The sequence below is a fragment of the Schistocerca cancellata genome, chromosome 1, assembly GCF_023864275.1.
Source record: "Schistocerca cancellata isolate TAMUIC-IGC-003103 chromosome 1, iqSchCanc2.1, whole genome shotgun sequence".
Classification (NCBI taxonomy): Eukaryota; Metazoa; Arthropoda; class Insecta; order Orthoptera; family Acrididae; genus Schistocerca; species Schistocerca cancellata.
In genome coordinates this window covers 604658536-604684915 of record NC_064626.1, presented here as the reverse complement: position 1 = coordinate 604684915, position 26380 = coordinate 604658536, and the positions used below count along the sequence as shown (strand labels likewise).

General features: G+C 45.5%; 1 protein-coding gene across 1 annotated transcript in view; it reads right to left on the bottom strand.

The window, feature by feature from the left end:
- Positions 1 to 25192, bottom strand: part of LOC126182543 (leucine-rich repeat-containing protein 4-like) — a 1045219-nt gene extending 1020027 nt beyond the window's left edge. Inside the window, exon 1 of the mRNA XM_049924858.1 lies at positions 25084 to 25192. The gene's annotated coding sequence lies outside the window, so the exon portion shown is untranslated. The remainder of the gene's footprint in view (positions 1 to 25083) is intronic.
- Between the last annotated feature and the right edge of the window lie 1188 nt (positions 25193 to 26380).

Sequence of the window (26380 nt, the reverse complement as noted above, 5' to 3'; positions counted from 1 at the left end):
ATAAGATGGACACAGAGAGTGGGAATAGAGGAGACAGACTAATAGGAAACTTGATTGAAAACACAACTGGGCAACGTCAGGTACTCAGCTAGTTTTCAATAAATTGTGTGTTGCATTTAAAAACAACAAACAGTTGCCGTTTGCACGCACACTGGATATTTCTCGAATAAACACTTCATAATTGCCACTCACATAATATCGACATGTCTTACACAGCAGGCTGCGCAGGGTAGCCGCGGTGTCTTGGGCAGCTTGCCACGGTTCGAGCTGCTCCAACCGTTGGAGGTTCGAGTCCTCTCTCGGGCATGGGTATGTGTGTTGTCCTTAGCGTAAGTTAGTTGAAGTTAGATTAAGTAGTGTGTAAGCCTAGAGACCGATGACCTCAGCAGTTAGGTCCATTAGGAACTTAAAACAAATTTCCAAATTTTCTTACACAGCAAGTAAGCGTGGTGTGCTTCGATTGGAGCCAAATTTCTTCTTGTTTAAAGAGCTAAAATTCCTGGAAGTCCTAAACTAAAAACAGAGCACAAATCAGCAGAATACTATTGTAAGGTTAACGTTTCGAACAGTTCTTGGATCACATTTTTCCAGAATCAGGGAATTAGACACAGTGATGTTTATGGCAGCTACCCATTTCATCTTCGTTTGAATCATCTAGAGTCCTTTCATTTTATTTCATCTCGTCGTACTGGTGTGACAGATGTAAAGATACAGCTGGCCACTGAAACAGCAACTCGGTTACGCAAAATAGAGAGTCTGCTTCACATCACGTTGCATTCAAGAGAAAAAAGGCTGTCGAATGTAGCCGAAATTGCACCGTGTATGTGTTTAAGCAAATTAGAATTGAAGTATATTTTGGACTGAAATATTCAAATGGTTCAAATGGCTCTGAGCACTATGGGACTTAACAGCTGAGGTCATCAGTCCCCTAGAACATAGAACTACTTAAACCTAACTAACCTAAGGACATCACACACATCCACGCCCGAGGCAGGATTCTAACCTGCGACCGTAGCAGTCGCACTGTTCCAGACTGAAGCGCCTAGAACCGCTCGGCCACAATGGCCGGCCGACCTGCTATGAAATATTAATTCACTTGTTGTGTGTGGTGATATTGACGCTTAATACGGATTAAAATTGAGTGACGGGTCAGACTTGAAGCCTGGGTCATTTATTCAGCTTCAGTAATCCTCGTGCACACTCAAACACACACACACACACACACACACACACACAAAATTATCTTGTAAAATTACGAAATATTAACTTGTCAGTCGCTGTAAAAGAAATAAAACGTCATAATATCTCCCTAAAGTCGATTCTAAAGACATAAAACACACTGTCGTACGCAAAACTCTTCCTACTAGCATCTTATTTGAAAGTCTATGTACATCACTGTTATTTTACAACACGTGGAGACGTAATACGTCAACAATAAAATTTTCAACAATCTGACATCGCAGTAGGCCTCCAACAGAAAGTTCATTAACCTCTTCAATAGCACCAAAGTCGCTATTGGGCTGACCTAAGTTCCCATGATTAAAGCGTAGCCAAGCAATTGTCAATGTGCCCATCCTCCTGCGGTGGGACCCTTCCAACAGGTGCTTCAATTTTGTTCTGAAATACGTCTTAACGCTGAATGTCAGTTGATTGAACCTTGACGCATTGATTTCGCCTTCATTAGAGCATCCAGCTTTTCATTGCCAATGAATGCGCAATAAACTTCTATCCAAATCAAGATAACCTTTACCTTCTGAATATCAAGCTTTTACATTGCTGGCTATACCCCCAAAAGATGGTTATTAGTGTTATTATTGAAAAAGGTCCTTACAAGTAAAAAACAGAAAGTGAATCTCAGAGGCCCACATTCTAAGTCCTTAGCTGGCAACGCTCTATTAACAGAGCCCGACCGCGGCTGGCAATGTGACTCACAGCTTCAATTTGCTTCTCCACTGGTGTAGCTCATAGCTTTAGTCTGTCACCTGAATCAGCAACAAAACTTGGCAAGGGAATTTCATGATGACCGAAACACAGAAGTGATGGAAATAAATGAACAGCTGGGGTCGCTGATGGTAAGAGAGAAGGTATAGTTCTAGATAATTACCTGGTGTATTCCATATTAATCCACTTCAACTGTATCGGCTGAATGTTCAGAGACCGCATGTTGGCTTTCAGCCGTAGCGTAAAGGCTTCGTGACGTTATACGTACGCAAACAGAGATTATAATGAACGTTGAAGATAATCATTTTCTTCTATACTACTTGGTGGAACGTAATGTGGATTAGTAGGAGAAACAAATGTGTATTGTACGGATACAGCTTTAGTAGTATCCTGCTTGACACAGTTAAATTACTGGACGTAACGTTGCAAAGCGATATGAAATAGAACGAACACGTGAGGATTGTGGTAGAGAAGGTGAATTGTCGACTTGGGTTTCTTGGCACAATTTTAGGAAAGTGTGGTTCATCTGCAAAGGTGATCGCATAATAGGACGCTGGTGCGACCTATTCTTGAGCACTGTTCGATTGTTCGGCATCTGCACCAAGTCGGATTCCAGAAGAAATCAAAGAAATTCATATGTGTGCTGCTAGATTCGTAATTGTTATGTTCCAACAACAGGTAGGTATTACGGAGATGCTTCGGAAACTCAAATGGGAACCCCTGAAGAGAAGGCTACGTTCGTTTTGAGGAACACAGATGAGAAAATTTTGTGAAACAGTATTTGGAGCTGACTCCAGAGCGTCCTAATGCCGGCCGCATCCATAGGGACGTGAGGGCCCCGATGGAACGAGAGATTAGGGCTCATACGGAGACGAATACACAGTCGTTTTTTCCTCACTCGTATTCGACTGGAACGGCAAAGGAAACGATTAGTACTGCTACGGGGTACTCTCTTCCACGCACCGTACGGTGGCTTGCGGAGTATGTATGTAGATGTAGAGATAGGTGTAGATACAGACTGATCTGCAGCGTAGGTTAGAAAGTTGGAAGGCCACAGTTTGGTTGTGAGTTAGCAGAGCCAACGAATGTAATGTAGTGTTAATTATAATGTCTTTCTGATCGTAGCATAGTGGTGTCGGAATGTTCAACATTCCCCTGCTAAAGCAATGATATAACTTCGCTGGAAGTACTGAAGCTGGAAGGAATACTACTATCGACTATCTTCCCGAGGCACTCGGCGGCGACCTTACAGCATGCTGTTGGTAAAACCTGTTCTGTTGCATTGTACGCCTTATCACATGCACGCCGAGTTCCTCACCTTTCGTAAGGCACATCTACTTGCTACCCGGCTGGCGCAAAGTCGGAATCCAAACTGTATGTAACTCACCTTGCTATTGAAACGTACCAGGAAGATATCCAACTACTCTTCTCTGTGGCTGCAAGCTACAAAAAGTATCATTCACATAGCGCTAGGTGTGGCAGTGATCTGCTATCATTGACCACACTCGCTACCTAAAGCTAAAGTTATATAATGGAGTAACCAGAGTAAGAGAATAATATTGAAAGTGAAACACCTTCTACCTCTAGGATCCGTTTAATTTACAGTAGACTGTTGTAAACCGCATCTCAAACCGACTTTTGGATCAATAAATATTTTAATTTTGATAGAGTAAGAGGCAGATTGATTCGCTGGAGTGCATGATGGTCCAGTCCGACCATTGTAGCGCTGGGGCTGTCGAACACCCGGTGAAACTGCAGCTCATCCACTGCAAGGCCGGAGTGAAGCGTGTGGGCAGTTCTGGTGTCTTTGCGCACGCATTCGAACCGAAAAAAACTAGAAGTAAGACGCAGTTTTTTCGAGCATAAGTGGATTAGACTTGTCTCAAGCACTGAAGGATGGGAGAAGCAGAAGTAGTCCATTAAGAAAAACTGATTACTATTGATAGGACTTAGCAGGTACAGCATATGCTTCGTGAATTATGGTGTGTGGCGCTTTCAGCTTTGTGTTTGTATTGTTGCTACTGTACACCAAACTTCTTTTTTGTGGTAGAGGAGGGTGTTACTTATTCGTGGTGTACAAACCTCTGTCTGAGTTGTTTTTGTTAATGCCAAGAGAGAGTAACTATACCACACCAGTTGGAGTGCAGCATTCCGTCGTTTGCTGAGCAGGTAACGGAAGGTAGGTGTTAAGAGTTGGAGGAAATGCGGACTGACACCGAGTGACCAGAATCAGCATCTACACCGAAGAGCCAAAGAAACTGGATCACATGCCTAATACCATGCAGGGCCCCTGCGAGCATGCGGGAGTGCCGCAAAACGATTTGTCATGGACTCAACTAATGTCTCAAGCAGTGCTGGAGGGAACTGACACCATGAATCCTGCAGGGCTGTCCATAAATCCGTAAGTGGTGAGTTCGGTGGTCAGCGGAAGTGTTTAAACTCTGAAGAGTGTTCCTGGAGCCACTCTTAGCAATTCTGGACGTATGAGGTGTCGCATTGTCCTGCTGGAATTGCTCAAGTCCGGCACAATGCACAATGGACATGAACGGATGCAGGTCATCCAGACAGGATGCTTACGTACGTGTCACGTGTCAGAGTCGTATCTGGACGTATCAGGAGTCCCGTATCACTCCAACCACACACGCCCCCCGCCATTACAGAGCCTCCACTAGCTTGAAGATTCCCCTGCTGACAAGCAGAGTCCATGGATTCATGATGTTGTCTCCATACCCGCACACGTTGGTCCTCCCGATACAATTTGAAACGAGACTCGTCCTACCAGGCAACATGTTTCCAGTCATCAACAGTCCAATGTCGGTGTTGACGAGCTCCGGGGAGGCGTAATGCTTTGTGTTCTGCAACCATCAAGGATACACGAGTGGGTCTTCGGCTCCAAAAGCCCATATCGATGATGTTCCGTTGAATGGTTCGCACGCTGACACTTGTTGATGTCCCAGCATTGTAATCTGCAAGCCGGCCGACGTGGCCGTGCGGTTAAAGGGGCTGCAGTCTGGAACCGCAAGACCGCTACGGTCGCAGGTTCGAATCCTGCCTCGGGCATGGATGTTTGTGATGTCCTTAGGTTAGTTCGGTTTAACTAGTTCTAAGTTCTAGAGGACTAATGACCTCCGCAGTTGAGTCCCATTTTTTGTAATCTGCAGCAATTTGCGGAAGGGTTGCACTTCCGTCACCCTGAACGATTGTCTTCAGTCGTTGTTGGTCCCGTTCTTGCAGGATCTTTATCCGGCCGCAGCGATGTCGGGGATTTGATGTTTTACCGGACTCCTGATATTCACGATACTCTACAGGAATATTCCCACTTCATCGCTGTCTCGGAGATGCTGTGTCTCATCGCTCGTGCACCGACTATAACACAACGTTCGAACTCACTTCATTGCTGCAGCAGCAGTAACCGATCTAACAACTGCGCCAGACACATCTTATATAGCGGTTGCCGACCGCAGCGCCGAATTGTACCTGTTTACACATCTCTACATTTGAATACGCATGCCTACACCTTTGGCGCTTCAGTGTATGTCTATGCTATCAAACAACTATGCATCCTTATTACTATTACTAACTGCAGACAGTTATTTCTCAAATACGTTGCACGCTTAGATTTCTCCCGCTCATTCAAAATCGATGCAAGAATCAGTGGCGGTTCGTGAGTATGCATCCTAGCTGTTCGCAATATTTTACATTCAGATAAATATGAGAGAGTGAAATTAATAGCACCTGCTGTATAACAGCTACTGCTAATAATAATAACAATAATAACAGTAATAAAAATAATAATTATCATAATAATTATACACTCCTGGAAATGGAAAAAAGAACACATTGACACCGGTGTGTCAGACCCACCATACTTGCTCCGGACACTGCGAGAGGGCTGTACAAGCAATGATCACACGCACGGCACAGCGGACACACCAGGAACCGCGGTGTTGGCCGTCGAATGGCGCTAGCTGCGCAGCATTTGTGCACCGCCGCCGTCAGTGTCAGCCAGTTTGCCGTGGCATACGGAGCTCCATCGCAGTCTTTAACACTGGTAGCACGCCGCGACAGCGTGGACGTGAACCGTATGTGCAGTTGACGGACTTTGAGCGAGGGCGTATAGTGGGCATGCGGGAGGCCGGGTGGACGTACCGCCGAATTGCTCAACACGTGGGGCGTGAGGTCTCCACAGTACATCGATGTTGTCGCCAGTGGTCGGCGGAAGGTGCACGTGCCCGTCGACCTGGGACCGGACCGCAGCGACGCACGGATGCACGCCAAGACCGTAGGATCCTACGCAGTGCCGTAGGGGACCGCACCGCCACTTCCCAGCAAATTAGGGACACTGTTGCTCCTGGGGTATCGGCGAGGACCATTCGCAACCGTCTCCATGAAGCTGGGCTACGGTCCCGCACACCGTTAGGCCGTCTTCCGCTCACGCCCCAACATCGTGCAGCCCGCCTCCAGTGGTGTCGCGACAGGCGTGAATGGAGGGACGAATGGAGACGTGTCGTCTTCAGCGATGAGAGTCGCTTCTGCCTTGGTGCCAATGATGGTCGTATGCGTGTTTGGCGCCGTGCAGGTGAGCGCCACAATCAGGACTGCATACGACCGAGGCACACAGGGCCAACACCCGGCATCATGGTGTGGGGAGCGATCTCCTACACTGGCCGTACACCACTGGTGATCGTCGAGGGGACACTGAATAGTGCACGGTACATCCAAACCGTCATCGAACCCATCGTTCTACCATTCCTAGACCGGCAAGGGAACTTGCTGTTCCAACAGGACAATGCACGTCCGCATGTATCCCGTGCCACCCAACGTGCTCTAGAAGGTGTAAGTCAACTACCCTGGCCAGCAAGATCTCCGGATCTGTCCCCCATTGAGCATGTTTGGGACTGGATGAAGCGTCGTCTCACGCGGTCTGCACGTCCAGCACGAACGCTGGTCCAACTGAGGCGCCAGGTGGAAATGGCATGGCAAGCCGTTCCACAGGACTACATCCAGCATCTCTACGATCGTCTCCATGGGAGAATAGCAGCCTGCATTGCTGCGAAAGGTGGATATACACTGTACTAGTGCCGACATTGTGCATGCTCTGTTGCCTGTGTCTATGTGCCTGTGGTTCTGTCAGTGTGATCATGTGATGTATCTGACCCCAGGAATGTGTCAATAAAGTTTCCCCTTCCTGGGACAATGAATTCACGGTGTTCTTATTTCAATTTCCAGGAGTGTAATATGCATATCCGGTCGTTGTGGCCGAGCTGTTCTAGGCGCTTCAGTCCGGAAACGCGCTGCCCCTACGGTCGCAGGTTCTAATCCTGCCTCGGGCATTGATGTGTGTGATGTCCTTAGGTTAATTAGGTTTAAGTAGTTCCGCTACGGTCGCAGGTTCTAATCCTGCCTCGGGCATTGATGTGTGTGATGTCCTTAGGTTAATTAGGTTTAAGTAGTTCTAAGTCTCGGGGACTGATGACCTCAGATGTTAAGTGCTATAGTGCTTACAGCCATTTGAACCATAATATGCATATCGTATGTGAAAAAGGAATGAATTGGTTTTGCGAAATTCTGTTTATTTGTACATAGTTAAGTAGAGTTTACGTCAAGAATGAAATAATGTTTAAGCTTTCGCTACTCTCCAGTTCGCATGTTTGTGAAAATAGGAGATTTCGGGCTCTTTTTATTCTTTCAGACAAATGTACGAGATCTCTAAAATATGTATTAGTTAACGAATTAACTTATGGGCTGAAAATTGGATATTTTTACGTTGCACCCAATAACAACTTACGTTTACTATATCCTTCTTCATTAAATTAGCGCTTTTAGTCACACTTATTTCATTTCGTCACAGTGTCAGTCAGCGGATCTGTTCTGGGAGGCGCTAGTTCCTTTGTGATAACTTTTCCTGTTACATTTTTATGTTGGCTCTTAAAACAGATTCAACAGAGTTCGTGTTGACACTGCTCACTAAATTGGAAATTTGTGGTAAGATCTTATGGCACCAAAACTGCTGAGGCCATCGGTCCCTAAGCTTACGCACTACTTAATCTAACTTAAACTAAATTACCCTAAGGAAAACACACACAGACACACACACACACACACACACACACACACACACACAGTCCCGAGGGAGGACTCGAACCTCCGACGGGGGGAGCCGCTCGGACCGTGACAAGGCGCCTCAGACCGACTGCTCACGAAAGCCGATTCCTGAACAGTAAAGAACTTACTCTAAACGCAAACTGCCGTTTGCGGAAATGACTAAAGTCAAGTAGTAGGGCCTACTGTCTACCAACATGGTCACTTGACTAGAATACAGATCCATAAGGGCCAAAAGCGTACCGTCGTCGATAGCACATTTAAGTAATATCAGAGATACAAGAGCTTTTCTACATCTGCATCTACATACATACTCCGCAATCCACCATACGGTGCGTGGCGGAGGGTACCTCGTACCACAACTAGCATCTTCTCTCCCTGTTCCACTCCCAAACAGAACGAGGGAAAAATGACTGCCTATATGCCTCTGTACGAGCCCTAATCTCTCTTATCTTTGTGGTCTTTCCGAGAAATATAAGTTGGCGGCAGTAAAATTGTACTGCAGTCAGCCTCGAATGCTGGTTCTCTAAATTTCCTCAGTAGCGGTTCACGAAAAGAACGCCTCCTTTCCTCCAGAGACTCCCACCCGAGTTCCTGAAGCGTTTCCGTAACACTCGCGTGATGATCAAACCTACCAGTAACAAATCTAGCAGCCAGCTTCTGAATTGCTTCTATGTTCTCTCTCAATCCGACCTGATATGGATCCCAAAAGGTCGAGCAGTACTCAAGAATAGGCCGTAATTGTGTTTTATAAGCGGTCTCCTTTACAGATAAACCACATCTTCCCAAAATTCTACCAATGAACCGAAGACAACTATCCACCTTCCCCACAACTGCCATTACATGCTTGTCACACTTCATATCGCTCTGCAATGTTACGCCCAAATATTTAACCGACGTGACTGTGTCAAGCGCTACACTACTAATGGAGTATTCAAACATTACGAGATTCTTTTTCCTATTCATCTGCATTAATTTACATTTATCTATATTTAGAGTTAGCTGCCATTCTTTACACCAGTCACAAACCCTGTCCAAGTCAGCTTGTATCCTCCTGCAGTCACTCAACGACGACACCTTCCCGTACTCCACAGCAGCATCAGCAAACAGCCGCACATTACTATCCACCCTATCCAAATGATCATTTATGTAGATAGAAAACAACAGCGGACCTACCACACTTCCCTGGGGCACTCCAGAGGATACCCTTACCTCCGATGAACACTCACCATCGAGGACAACGTACTGGGTTCTATTACTCAAGAAGTCTTCAAGCCACTCACATATTTGGGAACCAATCCCATATGGCCGTACCTTAGTTAGGAGTCTGCAGTGGGGCACCGAGTCAAACGCTTACCGGAAGTCAAGGAATATGGCATCCTTCTGATACCCTTCATCCATGGTTCGCAAGGTACCATGTGAAAAAAGGGCGAGTTGCGTTTCGCAGGAGCGATGCTTTCTAAAGCCGTGCTGAATCATGGACAGCAACTTCTCTGTCTCAAGGAAATTCATTTCATTCGCACTGAGAATATGTTCGAGAATCCTGCAACAAACCGATGTTAAGGATATTGGTCTGTGACAATTTTCTTGAATGTTCATATATATAATGTGGGCCCATAGCATAGTTAAACCTGACACAGCACGAGATCAACAGATGACAGAAGCAAGAACAAATGCTACAGTCTCACAATCGATGGTGATGTGCTTTAAGGTTTTCAGCGTCTCATATAGATAACTGTATGTTAAAATCTAAACCTTAACATACTGTATCTCATTCAGAATGCCACAAAACAGGTTTTACTAACTGTATAGCTATAACTAATTTATACTGATGTCTGATGTAATTTTACTATACAACGAGTGAATTGGCATCTCTGAGGACTGTGCTACCGTTTAGCGGAGTTTACGCCAAGCGAACAAGAAGAAAATTTGCTGCTGTTTGCTACCACCTCGTGTCACTGACGTAAACTTGTAGTTGAGTAGTAAAAGATAACTGTGCGCACCGTGAATAGCGTACGTTGTTTGTCAAATCCCCGCGTATTTGGCCCGTAAAGAAAGTACGTCACGCCAGTTGCGCATGCGCAAAAGTTCCGTAAAATGTGCGCAACTGAAGAAAGTGCTCGCAACCCTGATGCCAAGTTCCACGGACTCAGGAAGAGTAACAATGCCGCCACTGGCAGGAATTATCATCGGGCATGGAGGAATACAAGAATTATCATCGGGCATGGAGGAATAACGTTTCAAGTGGTACCATTCAGCTGGTATTTCATCGGCTGCCTGAAGTATTCGTTATTTTTTGCAGCACAAGACATTGGTCAAGTCAAACGACAGCTCTGGAACGAGTTTTCGATTTAAGACCCGCAACTGCTAAATCTCTGAAGGAAAAAGGAAAACAAGAACGAAAATTAGAAAATCTGGAATGGACTGCAGACCTTGCATTTTAAATAAAGCTGACTGCAGACTGCCGGCCGCGGTGGCCCAGCGGTTCAAGGCGCTCAGTCCGGAAACGCGCGACTGCTACGGTCGCAGGTTCGAATCCTGCCTCGGGCATGGATGTGTGTGATGTTCTTAGGATAGTTAGGTTTAAGTAGTTCTAAGTTCTAGGGGACTGATGATCTCAGATGTTAAGTCCGATAGTGCTCAGAGCCATTTGAACCATTTTTTGACTGCAGACTGTCCTCATTAAGACTCTGCAAGGTGAGAAGCAGCTTATTTGTGATTTAAGAGCGAAAGTAGATGCATTTATAAAAGGAAATCGGATTGTGGAAGGCACAACTTCTGACAAGTAGGCTCACTGGCGCTAAAGAAATAGCGAATTCTGGACAATCCATTATGGCCTTGAAAGAATTCAAGGAATAGTTTTCTAAACATTTGCGGACACTGCCAATCTTACATATGTTTTTGAGCTGTTTTCGAGATCGCTTGCCATTTCAGCCGAGAGCACTCATGTGCTTTTACAGTTGGGACTGATCGATCTGCAGTGCAATTCCTCTTCAGGACTTCTATGTCGTTCTCCCCAGGAAGAGTTTTCACATCTCCATAATGAGGTTGGAAAGTCATATTTATGTTTCGTACAACATTTGTGCATGAAAGGTTTATTTTTGTACCATGGAATTAAACAACCCATGATTATGTGCCTACGCGAGTGACGAAAATCAGCCAAACTGCCTGCGTCTGTCCGTATACCGACAGTTTGTGCCAGATACAAATTTTATTATGTCTTCAGCACCCCAAAAATAACTAAACCGTACTAGAATCTTTTTTAGCTTGTGGCCTATGTTGTTAATAAATGTGAAAGAAAGCCGCATGTGGCTCTTTTGCAGTGCCTCCCTACCCCTTCCCTCTCTTTGCGCTCAGACGTCGTGGCGTGGTAGAGGGGGAAAGTGTACACCAGGACCAGAGAGACTGGCACACGTGCATACGAGCACTGCGCACGAGCCGAGTTCTTTGTCATAGATCTTAGTGTCGACCCTTTCGTGCAATAAGTAGTTTGTTCATAATAAGCCAGCTTCACCCGTTGTCCTGAACAGGGCCAAATGAACTCACGTAATCAATAATGTTGGGGCAAATGTGCAGGAGTCAAGCGTAGGGATGGGAAAAAGTGACCAGTTAAAACTGATACCAGCCTTTTAGTTCTGAATAAACGGCATTTTTCGGCATTTGTTTGGTCTCAGTTATAACAAGTGTTTTTATTTTTTATTAATAACTGGGGAAATAAAAATGAAATATGAATGAGCCGCAGCCGCAATGCTAAATTATTTCGTTTTTAAATTAAAAAATTTAAACAACGGGTAATTTTTATTCGCAAAATTTGCATTGCTTTGAAATAATGCTTGTTATAAATTGGTTTAATAATAACAGTACTGCCTAAAACGAGTAACAAACACATGGCGTAAGAATTAGCACAGCATTGCTGAGACAATAATGTGCCTGTTACCATGTAGTGTGGCGTACCAGATGGTACACAATGTGCAACATTTGTCGCATCTGGTCTGTATGGTACTTCCTCATTGTCGTCGCCAGACATCAGTTTTCTCTATTAGAGGATGGCACTGTCCTAACCTCTAAGTATTTTACGAAAAGCGGTATCACTGAATTACAGTGTTCCATTTGGTTTAAAAAGAATAAAAATGGGGGAAACCGAAAAAAACTTGTGACTTCATACACTACTGGCCAACTAAATTGCTACACCACGAAGATGACGTGCTACAGACGCGAAATTTAACAGACCGGAAGAAGATGCTGTGATATGCAAATGATACCTTTTCAGAGCATTCACACAAGGTTGTCGCCGATGGCGACACCTACTACATGCTGACGTGAGGAAAGTTTCCAACCGATTTCTCATACACAAACAGCAGTTGACAGGCGTTTCCTGGTGAAACGTTGTTGTGATGCCTAGGGTAAGGAGGAGAAATGCATACCATCACGTTTCCGACTTTGATAAAGGTCGGATTGTAGCCCATCGCGATTGCGGTTTATCGTATCGCGACATTGCTGCTCGCGTTGGTCGAGGTCCAATGACTGTTAGCAGAATATGGAATCGGTGGGTTCAGGAGGGTAATACGGAACGCCGTACTGGCTCCCAACGGCCTCGTATCTCTAGCAGTCGAGATGACAGGCATCTTATCTGCATGGCTGTAACAGATCGTGCAGCCACGTCTCGATCCCTGAGTCAGCAGATGGGGACGTTTGCGAGACAACAACCATATGCACGAACAGTTTGACGACGTTTGCAGCAGCATGGACTATCAGCTCGGAGACCATGGCTGCGGTTACCCTTGACGCTGCATCACAGACAGGAGAACCTGCGATGGTGCACTCAACAACGAACCTGGGTGCGCGAATGGCAAAACGTCATTTATTCGGATGAATTCAGGTTCTGTTTACAGCATAATGATGGTCGCATCCGTGTTTGGCGACATCGCGGTGAACGCACATTGGAAGCGTGTATTTGTCGTCGCCATACTGGCGTATCACCCGGCGTGATGGTATGGGGTGCCATTGGTTATACGTCTCGGTCACCTCTTGTTCGCATTGACGGCACTTTGAACAGTGGACGTTACATTTCAGATATGTTACCAACAGTGGCTCTACCCTTCATTCGATCCCTGCGAAACCCTACTTTTCAGCAGGATAATGCACGACCGCATGTTGCAGGTCCTGTACGGGCCTTTCTGGATACAGAAAATGTTCGACTGCTGCCCTGGCCAGCACATTCTCTAGATCTCTCACCAATTGAAAGCGTCTGGTCAATGGTGACCGAGCAACTGGCTCGTCACAATACGCCAGTCATTACTCTTGATGAACTGTGGTATCGTGTTGAGGCTGCATGGGCAGCTGTACCTGTTTACGCCATCCAAGCTCTGTTTGACTCAATGCCCAGGCGTATCAAGGCCGTTATTAGGGCTAGAGGTGATTGTTCTGGGTACTGATTTCTCAGGATCTATGCAACCAAATAGCGTGAAAATGTAATCACATGTCAGTGCTAGTATAATATATTTGTCGAATGAATACCCGTTTATCATCTGCATTTCTTCTTGGTGTCGCAATTTTAATGGCCAGTAGTGTATATGGAGTGTGTGTGTGTGTGTGTGTGTGTGTGTGTGTGTGTGTGTGTGTGTGTGTGTGAAATCTTATGGGACTTAACTGCTAAGGTCATCAGTCCCTAACCTTACACACTACTTAACCTAAATTATCCGAAGGACAAACACACGCATGCATGCCCGAGAGAGGTCTCGAACCTCCGCCGGGACCAGCCGCATAGTCCATGACTGCAACGCCCCAGACCGCTCGGCTAATCCCGAGCAGTAATATATGGAGAAAATTAAATCTTATCAGTTCAGTGATACTTACAATAAAAACATAAAGCAGTTGATCTGCTCCCTGTGTCTACATAACATGCCTTTATCCACTTATAACCCTTGATAACGGGCAAATTAACACGAAAAATTAGTTCTTCAACCTGAGTGTTCACCCCTTAGCACTGACTACTCGTTATGTCGAAACAGTGATTTGACCTCAAAGTACATGATTTTTTAGCAGAGTTTAAAAAAGTTACAGGCAATAGGAGAATACTGGTGATTTTTTGTAGAGGTCAACCACATATCACTTTTCCAGAAAATGGTGGACGGAGGACGCACTAAGTTTCTTTCATTTTACTATTTAATATAATGTTTTGAATCTATGTACCTTGAAATTGCAAAAGTCTGATTTTTTTCGATCTTAGTTCGATTTTTAGGTTTATCACTGAAAATAACGGGAATAAAAAACCGGAAGTCGATTATTTTAGAAACTTTTTATTATCAGTGGTTTCAACAGTCAGGTTGAACTGGCGTAAAAAAAGGATACGTCGCGCCGTTAGAGGCGCCATGTCACGCATTGCACGGCCCCTCCCGCCGGAGTTTCGAGACCTCCCTCGGGCATGGCTGTGTGTATTGTTCTTAGCATAAGTTAGTTTAAGTAGTGTGTAAGACTAGGGATTGATGACCTCAGCAGTTTGGTTCCCTCGAAATTCACACACACACACACACACACACACACACACACACACACACACAAAACGATGTAATCGAAATCTGGTTGTTTCAGCGACAACCGCCATCTCTGGCACATGCAAACCCACCGCATGCCAGACGAGTTCTCGCCCCTCCCTGTCTAGGTGATAGATCCTAGAGGTGACCCTTTCGTGCAATAACTAGTTTGAAACTTCCTGGCAGATTAAAACTGTGTGCCGGACCGAGACTCGAACTCGGGACCTTTGCCTTTCGCGGGCAAGTGCTCTACCATCTAAGCTACCCAGGCACGAGTCACGCCCCGTCCTCACAGCTTCACTTCTGCCAGTATCTCGTCTCCTACCTTCCAAACTTCACAGAAGCTCTCCTGCGAACCTTGTAGAACCAGCACTCCTGGAAGAAAGGATACTGCGGAGACATGGCTTAGCCCGAGTTCGCGTCTCGGTCCGGCACACAGTTTTAATCTGCCAGGAAGTTTCACATCAGTGCACACTCCGCTGCAGAGTGAAAATCTCATTCTGAATAAGTACACTCCTGGAAATGGCAAAAAGAACACACTGACACCGGTGTGTCAGACCCACCATACTTGCTCCGGACACTGCGAGAGGGCTGTACAAGCAATGATCACACGCACGGCACAGCGGACACACCAGGAACCGCGGTGTTGGCCGTCGAATGGCGCTAGCTGCGCAGCATTTGTGCACCGCCGCCGTCAGTGTCAGCCAGTTTGCCGTGGCATACGGAGGTCCATCGCAGTCTTTAACACTGGTAGCATGCCGCGACAGCGTGGACGTGAACCGTACATGCCGTTGACGGACTTTGAGCGAGGGCGTATAGTGGGCATGCGGGAGGCCGGGTGGACGTACCGCCGAATTGCTCAACACGTGGGGCGTGAGGTCTCCACAGTACATCGATGTTGTCGCCAGTGGTCGGCGGAAGGTGTACGTGCCCGTCGACCTGGGACCGGACCGCAGCGACGCACGGATGCACGCCAAGACCGTAGGATCCTACGCAGTGCCGTAGGGGACCGCACCGCCACTTCCCAGCAAATTAGGGACACTGTTGCTCCTGGGGTATCGGCGAGGACCATTCGCAACCGTCTCCATGAAGCTGGGCTACGGTCCCGCACACCGTTAGGCCGTCTTCCGCTCACGCCCCAACATCGTGCAGCCCGCCTCCAGTGGTGTCGCGACAGGCGTGAATGGAGGGACGAATGGAGACGTGTCGTCTTCAGCGATGAGAGTCGCTTCTGCCTTGGTGCCAATGATGGTCGTATGCGTGTTTGGCACCGTGCAGGTGAGCGCCACAATCAAGACTGCATACGACCGAGGCACACAGGGCCAACACCCGGCATCATGGTGTGGGGAGCGATCTCCTACACTGGCCGTACACCACTGGTGATCGTCGAGGGGACACTGAATAGTGCACGGTACATCCAAACCGTCATCGAACCCATCGTTCTACCATTCCTAGACCGGCAAGGGAACTTGCTGTTCCAACAGGACAATGCACGTCCGCATGTATCCCGTGCCACCCAACGTGCTCTAGAAGGTGTAAGTCAACTACCCTGGCCAGCAAGATCTCCGGATCTGTCCCCCATTGAGCATGTTTGGGACTGGATGAAGCGTCGTCTCACGCGGTCTGCACGTCCAGCACGAACGCTGGTCCAACTGAGGCGCCAGGTGGAAATGGCATGGCAAGCCGTTCCACAGGACTACATCCAGCATCTCTACGATCGTCTCCATGGGAGAATAGCAGCCTGCATTGCTGCGAAAGGTGGATATACACTGTAATAGTGCCGACATTGTGCATGCTCTGTTGCCTGTGTCTATGTGCCTGTGGTTCTGTCAGTGTGATCATGTGATGTATCTGACCCCAGGAATGTGTCAATAAAGTTTCCCCTTCCTGGGACAATGAATTCACGGTGTTCTTATTTCAATTTCCAGTAGTGTAGTTTGTAAGAATCCAGCGTCACCCGTTTCCTTGTAACAGGGCCAAAAAACAACTCGCGTGTTGAATAATGGCGAGGCAGTGAGCAGGATTCTAGAAAGCATCTGTTAACAAACGACACAAGGAGACGTCAAAACTCCGCAGCCCTCAGAACGATTTCATTCCAGCGTACGGTGGAGCAGCCGCCGCAGAATAAGCGAGACCGCGGTGCGACACAGGAATAACAGAAAACTGGCGGGCTGAGTGCCAGTCGAGACAAGGTATCGCGAGTGGATGGCGTGGCGCCGCTGAAAGGCAGGCCGGCGTCTTTGTGGGGCCCGGGGCACTCAGCTGGCGCTGACGGCGGAGCCTCGAACTGCCGGCCAAGTTGCAGCCGCCCCCACCCCCACCCAAAGCTCCCCACCCGCGCTCCACCTTGCTCTCGGCCCACGGGTTAGGCAACAGACACCCACAACACCTGCTGGCAGGCCTACCTGCGCTCAGAGCAGCCCGCCGCGTTCACCTTCGCTCCCGAAAGCTACTTCTGCAGTCACAATTGCTGCCACAGCCGAGAGACGCCAGCGAGGGCGAAATTGCTCGCGGCGTTCCGCTACTGGTACCAGCTACACGAAGAGCCGGGCGAAAAAATTTCATATTACTCGCTCGGTTTTTATTTCTCTAGTTACCTTTCATATCAGATACGTACAAATTAAAAAGCGAGTGCCGTGGCTGTGCAATTTTTATGAATCGCATTCCACGCGAGCATAAGAGCGGAGCAGTTTAGTTCTGTTAATCGAGACAGGCAGGTAACTGAACAGAAAATTCTCGTATTAAAATCCTTTACGAATAAGCGCCTGCACAAAATGACAGACAGTCTCCGTTTTAAACTGCCACCTTTCCTAACCAATATGGTCAGCTCACTGTATTTTGTTCATAAGCGAAATATGGATACTGATTCATCTGTAGCTGAATGTCGGCACACAATTTTGATAATACAGAGTGAGTAACCTAACACCTGCACTGCAGGTATTGCAGAAATGCGAGGTGCAACTAATAATGATGATGATGATGGTGATGATGTTGTTTGGTTTGTGGGGCGCTCAACTGCGCGGTCATCAGCGCTCGTACCAAGTCCCAATTTCGGCACAGTCTAGTTTTTACACAATCCGATCTAGCCACTGTCTTGAATGATGATGATGAAATGATGAGGACAACATAAACACAGTGCCCGGGCAGAGAAAATCCCGGTCGGGAGTCGAACCCGAGGCTCCGTGATCCAGAGGCAGCAACGCTATCCACTAGACCACGAGCTGCAGACTGCTATTAATGTACGGTTCTTCACAGAAAATTTGCAGTCAGGGGCTCGTATTGTTAGGCAATACAAAGATTATAATAATACTCTGAAAGTGTAATTTTTTGTGCAGGCATACACTTTTTTAAATGGAACGAAGCCTACTGACATTAATAAATTAGAAGTAAGGCAAATTAGAACGTCACTGGTGTCTGTTGCAGGAGTCTAGCGCGAGTCGATTACGAGATATCGCATTGTGCAAATTTTCTATACCGGCACTTCTTTGTGCCACTCAACATGTATAGTTGCTAAGCAGGATGCTATGTCTGCTTACAGTGTGCTTGTGTGTTCTTTGAGGATACTGCGACTTGTCAGTCAGTTAGTGTGTAACAGTCTAAGCAGGAGGTCGTGAGTGGACGACGAGATCTACCAGTGCAGTAAAAGAGGGCATCCTCATCGTATGTGGAAAATGTAGGAAGAATTTAGGTCGTTCTTCTACGGCGTATGCGAAAAGATATCCCAATAGACGTTAACGATTTCGGCAATTATTTATGAACCTCTTTAACCAGTTTACTTGAAAGTGGTAGTGTATCATCTACACAACGTAACAGAAGGAAACAAGTGACGACAGAAGAGAAGGAAATTAGTGTTCTTGCTGCTGTTGCAGTTGACCCGTACGTCAGCTCCCGCAATCGCACGAGGAAGTGGTATGAGTCAAGCAAGTTACCTAAGCATTCTTCGTCGCCATGGCTTCCATTCCTATCACACCTCTCTCCTTTGAGAGCTGCGTGGAATCGTTTACGAGAATCGTATTAACTTCTGTACACGGGCATTACTACAGGACACTCCATATGTATCACGTATCTTCTTTAGTGATGAAGTCACGTTTAGTGATGAAATCACATTTGCCAATCATGGCCAGGAAGACCAACGACACATGCACTAATGGTCTGTTGACAATCCCCGTTGGCTTCATCAGGTGGAACTTCACCGTCCGTAGAGTGTAAACGTGTGGTAGGGGATAGTGAACCATCAGCTCATAGGCCAGTTTTTCATAGATGGGACACTGAACACGCACAAGCATCGCAGCCTCCTGATAGACCATTTTCCACTGATGCTAGAGCACGTTCCGCTGCAGACTAGGAGAAACCTGCGGCTCCAAAATGATGGCTGCCATCGTATAGCGCACGAAGTACTACAACATCTCTTCACAAATTGTTTCCAAATCGTTGGACTGGAAGCAGAGGACCTGGTTGGCTCGTTCCCTGGATTTGACACCCGTAGACTTTCTTCTGTGGGGAAAGCTGAAAGACGCTGTCCACAAGGACGTACCAACTACACCCAATGATAGACAAAGACGTTTGCTGCAGCCTGGTCGGACATCTGCGCTGACATGCTAGCACGTGTGCAGTAGTCGTTCCTTACCAGACTGGAAGAGTGTACTGCCGCTGCCAGTGGTCATTTTGAACACAACCTGTGATGTTTAGTCGTCTCATTCATCATCATCACCACCATCAGGATTTCCTTCCAACGAGGCGGGTAGGAGCTTTGTGAACGATATGCCTCCATTGGTATCTGTCCTGGTATAGCTTTTCCCTCTCCACGACATCCCATGTTAATCCTCTCCTCTCGACATCTACCTTAACCTGGTCTGTCCATCTCTTTCTAGGCCGCACTACTGGTCTTCTTCCTGGTACCTCCATGACCGAAGCGCTTCAATTTCAAAGCACTCATCCCCCCTTCTGTAGTCAATGTCACCTGCAGGTCTCTCCTTAGTTAATCATTCCTGACTCTGTCTCTCCTAGTTTTTTGTACAGCTGACCTAAGGAACTTCATTTCACATGCTTATATTTCACTCATTTATTCTACTCTTATTTATGACACAGGCCTCTAGACTATAATCATGATTGGCAGCAGATAAGTTTTATACATGGACTGTTTGGCTCTTTGAGGGCTTCCTTATTCTAACCAGTGGATGCTCTTCTTTTGTTATTCTCTGTGTGCTACCATGGGTAGTGCATCCAAGTGTTGGTATGGAATTCTTTCAAAATACAATATCTCGTAAAGGACTCGCACTAGAATAGTGCAACAAACGCCATTGACATTCTAATTGACCCTACTTCTAGTCAATGTCTATAGGTATTGATCCACATGAAAACATGCATGTTTCCACAAAAAGTACACTTTCTAAGTATTATTACAATCTGTTTATTTACTAACAATATGACCCCTTGACAACCAATCCATTCTGTGAAAACCGCCCATCAACAGCGTTTTCCATTTCCGCAATTTTTGTGGTGCAAGTTTTAGGTGATTCATCCTGTATACAGACTGATGGTGCCCAGCTGTCCGGCGGAATAAAGTGCATTTGTTTTGCTGAAATGGCTCTGAGCAATATGGGACTTAACATCTGAGGTCATCGGTCCCCCTAGACATAGAACTACTTAAACCTAACTAACCTAAGGACATCACACACACCCATGCCCGAGGCATTATTCGAACCTTCGACCGTATCAGCAGCGTGGTTCTGGACTGAAGCGCCTAGAACCGCTCGGTCACAACGGCCAGCCACAATCTTGCACGAAGATCTGAAAATGTGCAAAGTTTCCTCTAAGTGAGTCCCACCAATGTTGATGGATGACCACGAGGGTGAACAAGTGGCACGGTGCCAGACAATTTTGACACAGAATGATGACATGAATGAGATTTTTTTTCATCGACTGTGACAATGGGTCAGACGTGGATGCCGTTTTTCAGTCCTGTGGCAATGCACTAGCCAGCTCTCTATTTCCTTCTAAAATCATTTTGGTCTCACAATGATTTACCCGAAACCAGTCACCAAGAATAAACAAAAAATCCTACTGGGACTGTATCAAGATATGTTTTTTACAATCAGTCACAGTACGTCCTTAGACTTTATGTCTAAAATTATATGGTCAATACCGATGTCATCAGAGACAGAACAGCTGTACTGTTTGAAAAGGATCCAGCGAGGAATGTAATCTAGGCCGAGTTGAAGGTAGCTTTTCTCTAATTTAGCGAAACCACGGAATACTTAGAAAGAAGGTGACCACGTAGGTATTTGTATGCCACTCTTTACGAATACACATCTACTGTCTTAACCAGCGTGGTTCTTGAAAGATACTGTGTGTCTCCCATCGAGTGTCTGCCAGTTTTAGTATTTCTGTCAAGCTCCCCAGTATCGCAAACAAGCCTTTCGCCGTTCGTACACTCCTAGTCTACTGTTAGCTGAAGGAGTATGCGTTCCACACACTTTCAGTACTATTCCATTACAGACTTCGCGAGTATTTCCTAGGTTATCTCTTTTGTAGACCTCCTACAGCATCCCAGTGTACTAAAAGCCATTCCTTCTTCATCGATAATTTTCTCGTCTCATGTCCCTACACTGTTTCTATGTATAAGATGAGCACGTGATAAAAAGAGGTGGACGACGCTGTGTGCACATTGTAAGTATAGGGCTCAACGACTTGCGCAGTCTGATAGCAGACAGACGTCAGCAGGGGCTGCACGCGCGTATTTCAATGACCGTCCCGTCGGTCCGAACCGCGCACCGGACGAGCGGCGGGCCTGAGGGAATTTCCACAGTCGCATTTATACGCACCGCACGTAAATCCGACCGGCATTTCACGGACTGTCGCCAGTCATCCGGCAAAGTGCCTGGATTACGCCCTGGCGTTCAGCGTAAGCGCATTAGTACCTGTCGCGGGAAGCGGCAGAGGTGGGGGCGGGCTGAATCGCAAGGCAGCTTTCGTTGGTTACCTTCGCTGTAGTTCACGTAATTTTCTCCAGTTGCAACACCGTGTCATGTAAGACCTGCCGTCGAGGAGTAAGGCACGGTGTTCATGTCGTCTGTGCACTCAAGGTGCTGAGGCGCAGATATCACTCATCAGTTGCTACCTGTCGTCTAGGTGGACTCCCATTCTGTTAAGAGAGGGCCGGGAATTCCTTCCAGTCGTACAGGTACATGTTTCCCGTGGTTTCCTTAAAACATAGACACAGGCGAATGCAAGTGAGTTTCCTGCTGATTCACTCAGCTACGGATGTCCGGCAGAGCTCGTGTATCGTCAGCATTCAGCTCCACGCCGACGGAAAGCCGAACTGCAGCCGTCCTTATTTACGGAAACTATATGTAGTGTTGGCAGAAGAGCCAACACCGTGTTACTAGAGGAGGTCGAAATGCCCGCGTTTTTAGCTCACGCAGGCTGGCGTGAGGAGGGAAGGACTATACTGACGTGAGGTCTGGAACATGACAAGGAATTAGAAATCAGAAAGCGGACGTAGCTAGTTTGATACTTAACTTTAATCCATTAATGACGAACGCCGCTCTTGACGGTACATGATTCACAATATTATGAGTTCAGAATACATTCTTGAAGAATATGGAACCTTGCTAGGTCGTAGCAAATGACGTAGCTGAAGGCTATGCTAAACTGTCGTCTCTGCAAATGAGAGCGTGTGTAGTGAGTGAACCATCTCTAGCAAAGTCGGCTGTACAACTGGAGCGAGTGCTAGGAAGTCTCTCTAGACTAGACCTGCCGTGTGGCGGCGCTCTGTCTGCAATCACTGATAGTGGCGACACGCGGGTCCGACGTATACTAACGGCCCACGGCCGATTTAAAGGCTCCCACCTAGCAAGTGTGGTGTCTGGCGGTGACGCCACACTATACATATCTCTAAACTTAATGATTATTCTCGGGCTTCCAGTTGCATCAGTTGCTTTCAACTAAACGAACTGTAGCGAGTAAAAACTATAGAGGAAGAGAAAAATTGAAATACGTAAAGTAGATTGAAAGTGCAACTCTAAGACGAAAATTTGTCATTGGAGAGGAATTCGTGGGGGGGCGGCATCAAACCAGTCAAAAAGGTGATAAAAAAAGAAGCTGTTGTAATGTCTTCATCAAATCCTAGTCGCATCAGATTTTTAACACATAAAGCGGAAAATGGAATATAACTGACAATCAAAGAGGTTTAAGCATTTCGTGTGGTGGACATAGCGTGTTAACACAGACATTTGAGACGTCACAAGGAAACATAACGAAAAAGAAAAGTGACAGATATTGGTTCCTCAAAATCCGAAGGCCAGAAATCTTCTATCTAAGACAAGAAATCTGAAATAAACCTAAAAACGACTGCAGCACTTTCGCATTGGTACAGCTTCTTCATAATCACTTCGATACGGCAGTTAACTGAGAGACTCCAAAAGCGTATTCATTGATACTTTCTAGTAAATGCAAGCCTTTAGGCAGTTAAATTTCATTATTTTTCGCCCAGTGAAACAGTATTCTACTGCAATGTTACTGAGTTAGCTGTTGTAAAATGCTTCCTCTGTACTTTTAATATCTCACGAAATCTTATTAAAAATGCGAACAATACGAGAGCACTTAAAAAGTGCTAACGGCGACATGCGCCCGCAAGGAATCACACTTCAGTTGTAAGCTGAAATGATGAGGGAGATTTCTCCTTTTTTTCTTTCCGGCCTGCGAAGGCTGGCGCTGACGTGGGTGAATTATTCCTAAAGAAAAGCGTGTTACTCCGCCGGGAGACATAACAGAAATTTGTGACGACTTGCGCCGTTCCACTGAACTTTCCTACGGGAAAGAAAGTCAGGCCAGGACGCCGGAAAGAGCCCGTAGGGGACCAAGTTGTCGGCGAGCAGCTGTGCCCCGGTACGTGATCTCGCGCAACGTGCCCGCCACTGCGCATGCGCACAGTGGGAGCGGCGCGTGTAGGTGTAGGCTCAGAGCGAGATATTGCGAGTTCCGCGAAAGAGACGGGCAATATATTTGCTGGCTGCTCTCGTTCAGAAAAAAAAATTGGCGATCGAGTCATTAACTTCTTTTGAAGAGGAGCTAAAGACATTTTGTCAAGGTTACACTTTTCTCTGCGTTTGTTGATAATTTCAGGGTCTGGACGAAAAATTAACATCATCGTACACACACCTGATTTCCAGGTATCGTTTACTGTCTTTGTTATAATGTGTCGATGCTGTTGTAGGATGTATAATGGGAGAACAAAAGAAAATTCTGAAATTGAGGTGTGACCCCAGTAGTTCTGTGAGTATCGTGCTGTAGTGCTAACTTTCCGTCGTGTCAGACATTACACACCTCCAGCAAGGTCAAAGCCTCCGGCGCATCTGAGCTGTTGTTCGCACGTCATTGCTATCATGCGGAATTTGTACGTAATCCCTGGGAGTATCAGTTGTGCCTATCACTGAAACGAAAACAGAAGTTAGAATTCCGTTCTTATACTAAACGAGAACATTGTTGCATATGAAGAAGGTTGTCAGTGGACGATAAATGCGAAAATGTGAAGCTTATGTCCAATACAAGTACCTTCGTTTTCCATGGTTTTAACGAGTTATTCACAGTCTATAAAATAACATAAAATTTGACCTGGTTAATTTGAATAGCTCGTCATCTCCGTATAATATATAAAACTTTCTAATGTTTCTAGTCGGTACAACTATTACAAGCGACAAGCAAGTTGTGATATGATAATTGTGACAAACTGCCACTGTAAATATTGTATGGCGTCGAGACGAGCGTATAATGGTGTGGAAGCCGGTTGCCTTATAATAAAATTAGTGATTCCAAATTATTGAAAACATTATCTACAATCTAAGTCTTTCCATTAAACTTAATTAATCTGCTATTCAACAGTAACAGTAATATGAGTCTATTAATAAACGCATTATATCCATCTGAAATCGTACAAATAAGGCAGTTACAAAAAGTGACATATCGTAATTTTCTAAATTTTTGTGTTAACTGCAAAGAAGTGCGTTACAAAATTCGGAATATCACAATAACGGGAGTCCATCATATAAATATATGACGTATTCTTTGAATGAAACATGGATTGCCTACGATCAGAAGCAAATGTTTATTTAGAATGAGTCGAGGCTCTTGCAGGGCCCGTCATACGGAAGCGGTTATGTTTTAGTGAAGGAGAGTATTTCTGTTCATCATTTCCAGGGTGTTGCTTTGTCTTACACAAAGAAATTGTCCAACCTCAGGCTCACTATACAGACGAGTAGGGGAAGATTTTATGCCCAAGTACTATTAGGACCCCACGCTTTGCCATGGTTTTATGAATCGTATCTCACACATATCACATCCATCATTCCCATATAATGACATAACGGACGTATGTTTTTTAATACCAACGTAGAATTCGTATCTTTAGATTTTACCGATCGATTTCCTTATTGTTAATGGCAATAGCTCGCATCAAAAACAAAAGTACATTGGGTGCAATTCACGAGAGCCAGTGCATGTCACTTACCGGGAATTAAACAGTTGCGGTGTTCGCAAGTAGGCAGATTGCGTTGTCACAGCCTAAAACGAAATCGCCAGCACCACACCATCGGAAACGAGTAGCGAATGCTTACCTGAAACAACAGAAAACATGCCATATGTTAGTAATTATAATATCAAACAGGAAACGCTTTCGTAATGTTTCGCAAAATATTATTTATTTTGTCACTAACCGGCTTTCAACTTCTTAGTCCATCGTCAGTGAAAAACGAATGTCACAAACACAGAAAAAAAAGTGTGACCTACACTGGTATTACTTATGAAGAAGATATAAATATTGATGACATACAGAGTTTTTCAAACGGAAAGTATTATAATTTTATGACGCGTACAAATAGTTCAATGTAACTGAGAATGAAAAATAGAGTTTTTATGTGAATATCGTTAAACTGAACAACAGATGAAAAAATAATGTTGAATTTACAATTGCAGTATAATATTTGTAAAACGGAAACTTGTCAGAAGAGGAAAATGTAAATCGATAAAACTAAGATAGTACTCTGAATCACGCATCTATTGATTTCAAATATTTCCAGTCGGATCAAGTTTGCTTTTCTTAACAGTACGTAACACTTCACAGTCTACACCGTGTGGGCGGTTCTCTGTTAAAAAATGTTCCACAAAGGTTTACTCTGTTTTTTCCAGCCTCTAGCATCTCTTAAGTTCCGGTAACCAAATTGTTACAGCTCTGCGCGACTGAGTAACATATACATCTCCACATTGCTTGCATGTGATTTTATACACACAAGTCCGCGCTAAGGTTGTGATTTATCTTTATTACCAAATAAATATTCTGATATGACGTTGTTGTTGTTAAATTCTGGCCTGTAAATGTGAAACTTTAACTTTCTTGCTATGTTATATGAAATTTTATCAACATATGGAATGGTTTACCAATTTTTTGTAAATACTGGTTGGTTCCTGTCGGCCAGCATAGAGAAGTGAAGTCATTTCAGGCGATTTATTTTTAGGTAGAGTGTTATCTGTCAGGGCAGAGCTGTGGCCATTGCTGAAAGTGGTAAGTTTGATTAGTTCGGAAAGGAAAACTCTTGTTTGCGACTTTATGGGTGTTGGGAGCTCACAGAGATTACAGTGACGGTAGCTGTGGTTTTTCTGAAAATGCTAAATAAGTGTCTCCTTGTGCTAATGTCTGTATTCTGGTACAAAGCATTTACAGAGGAGACTCCCAGCTCAATGGTCAACTGAATTTTAATACATTACTAGTTCAAAAGTTGTAGGAATGTACCGGGTGATCAAAAAGTCAG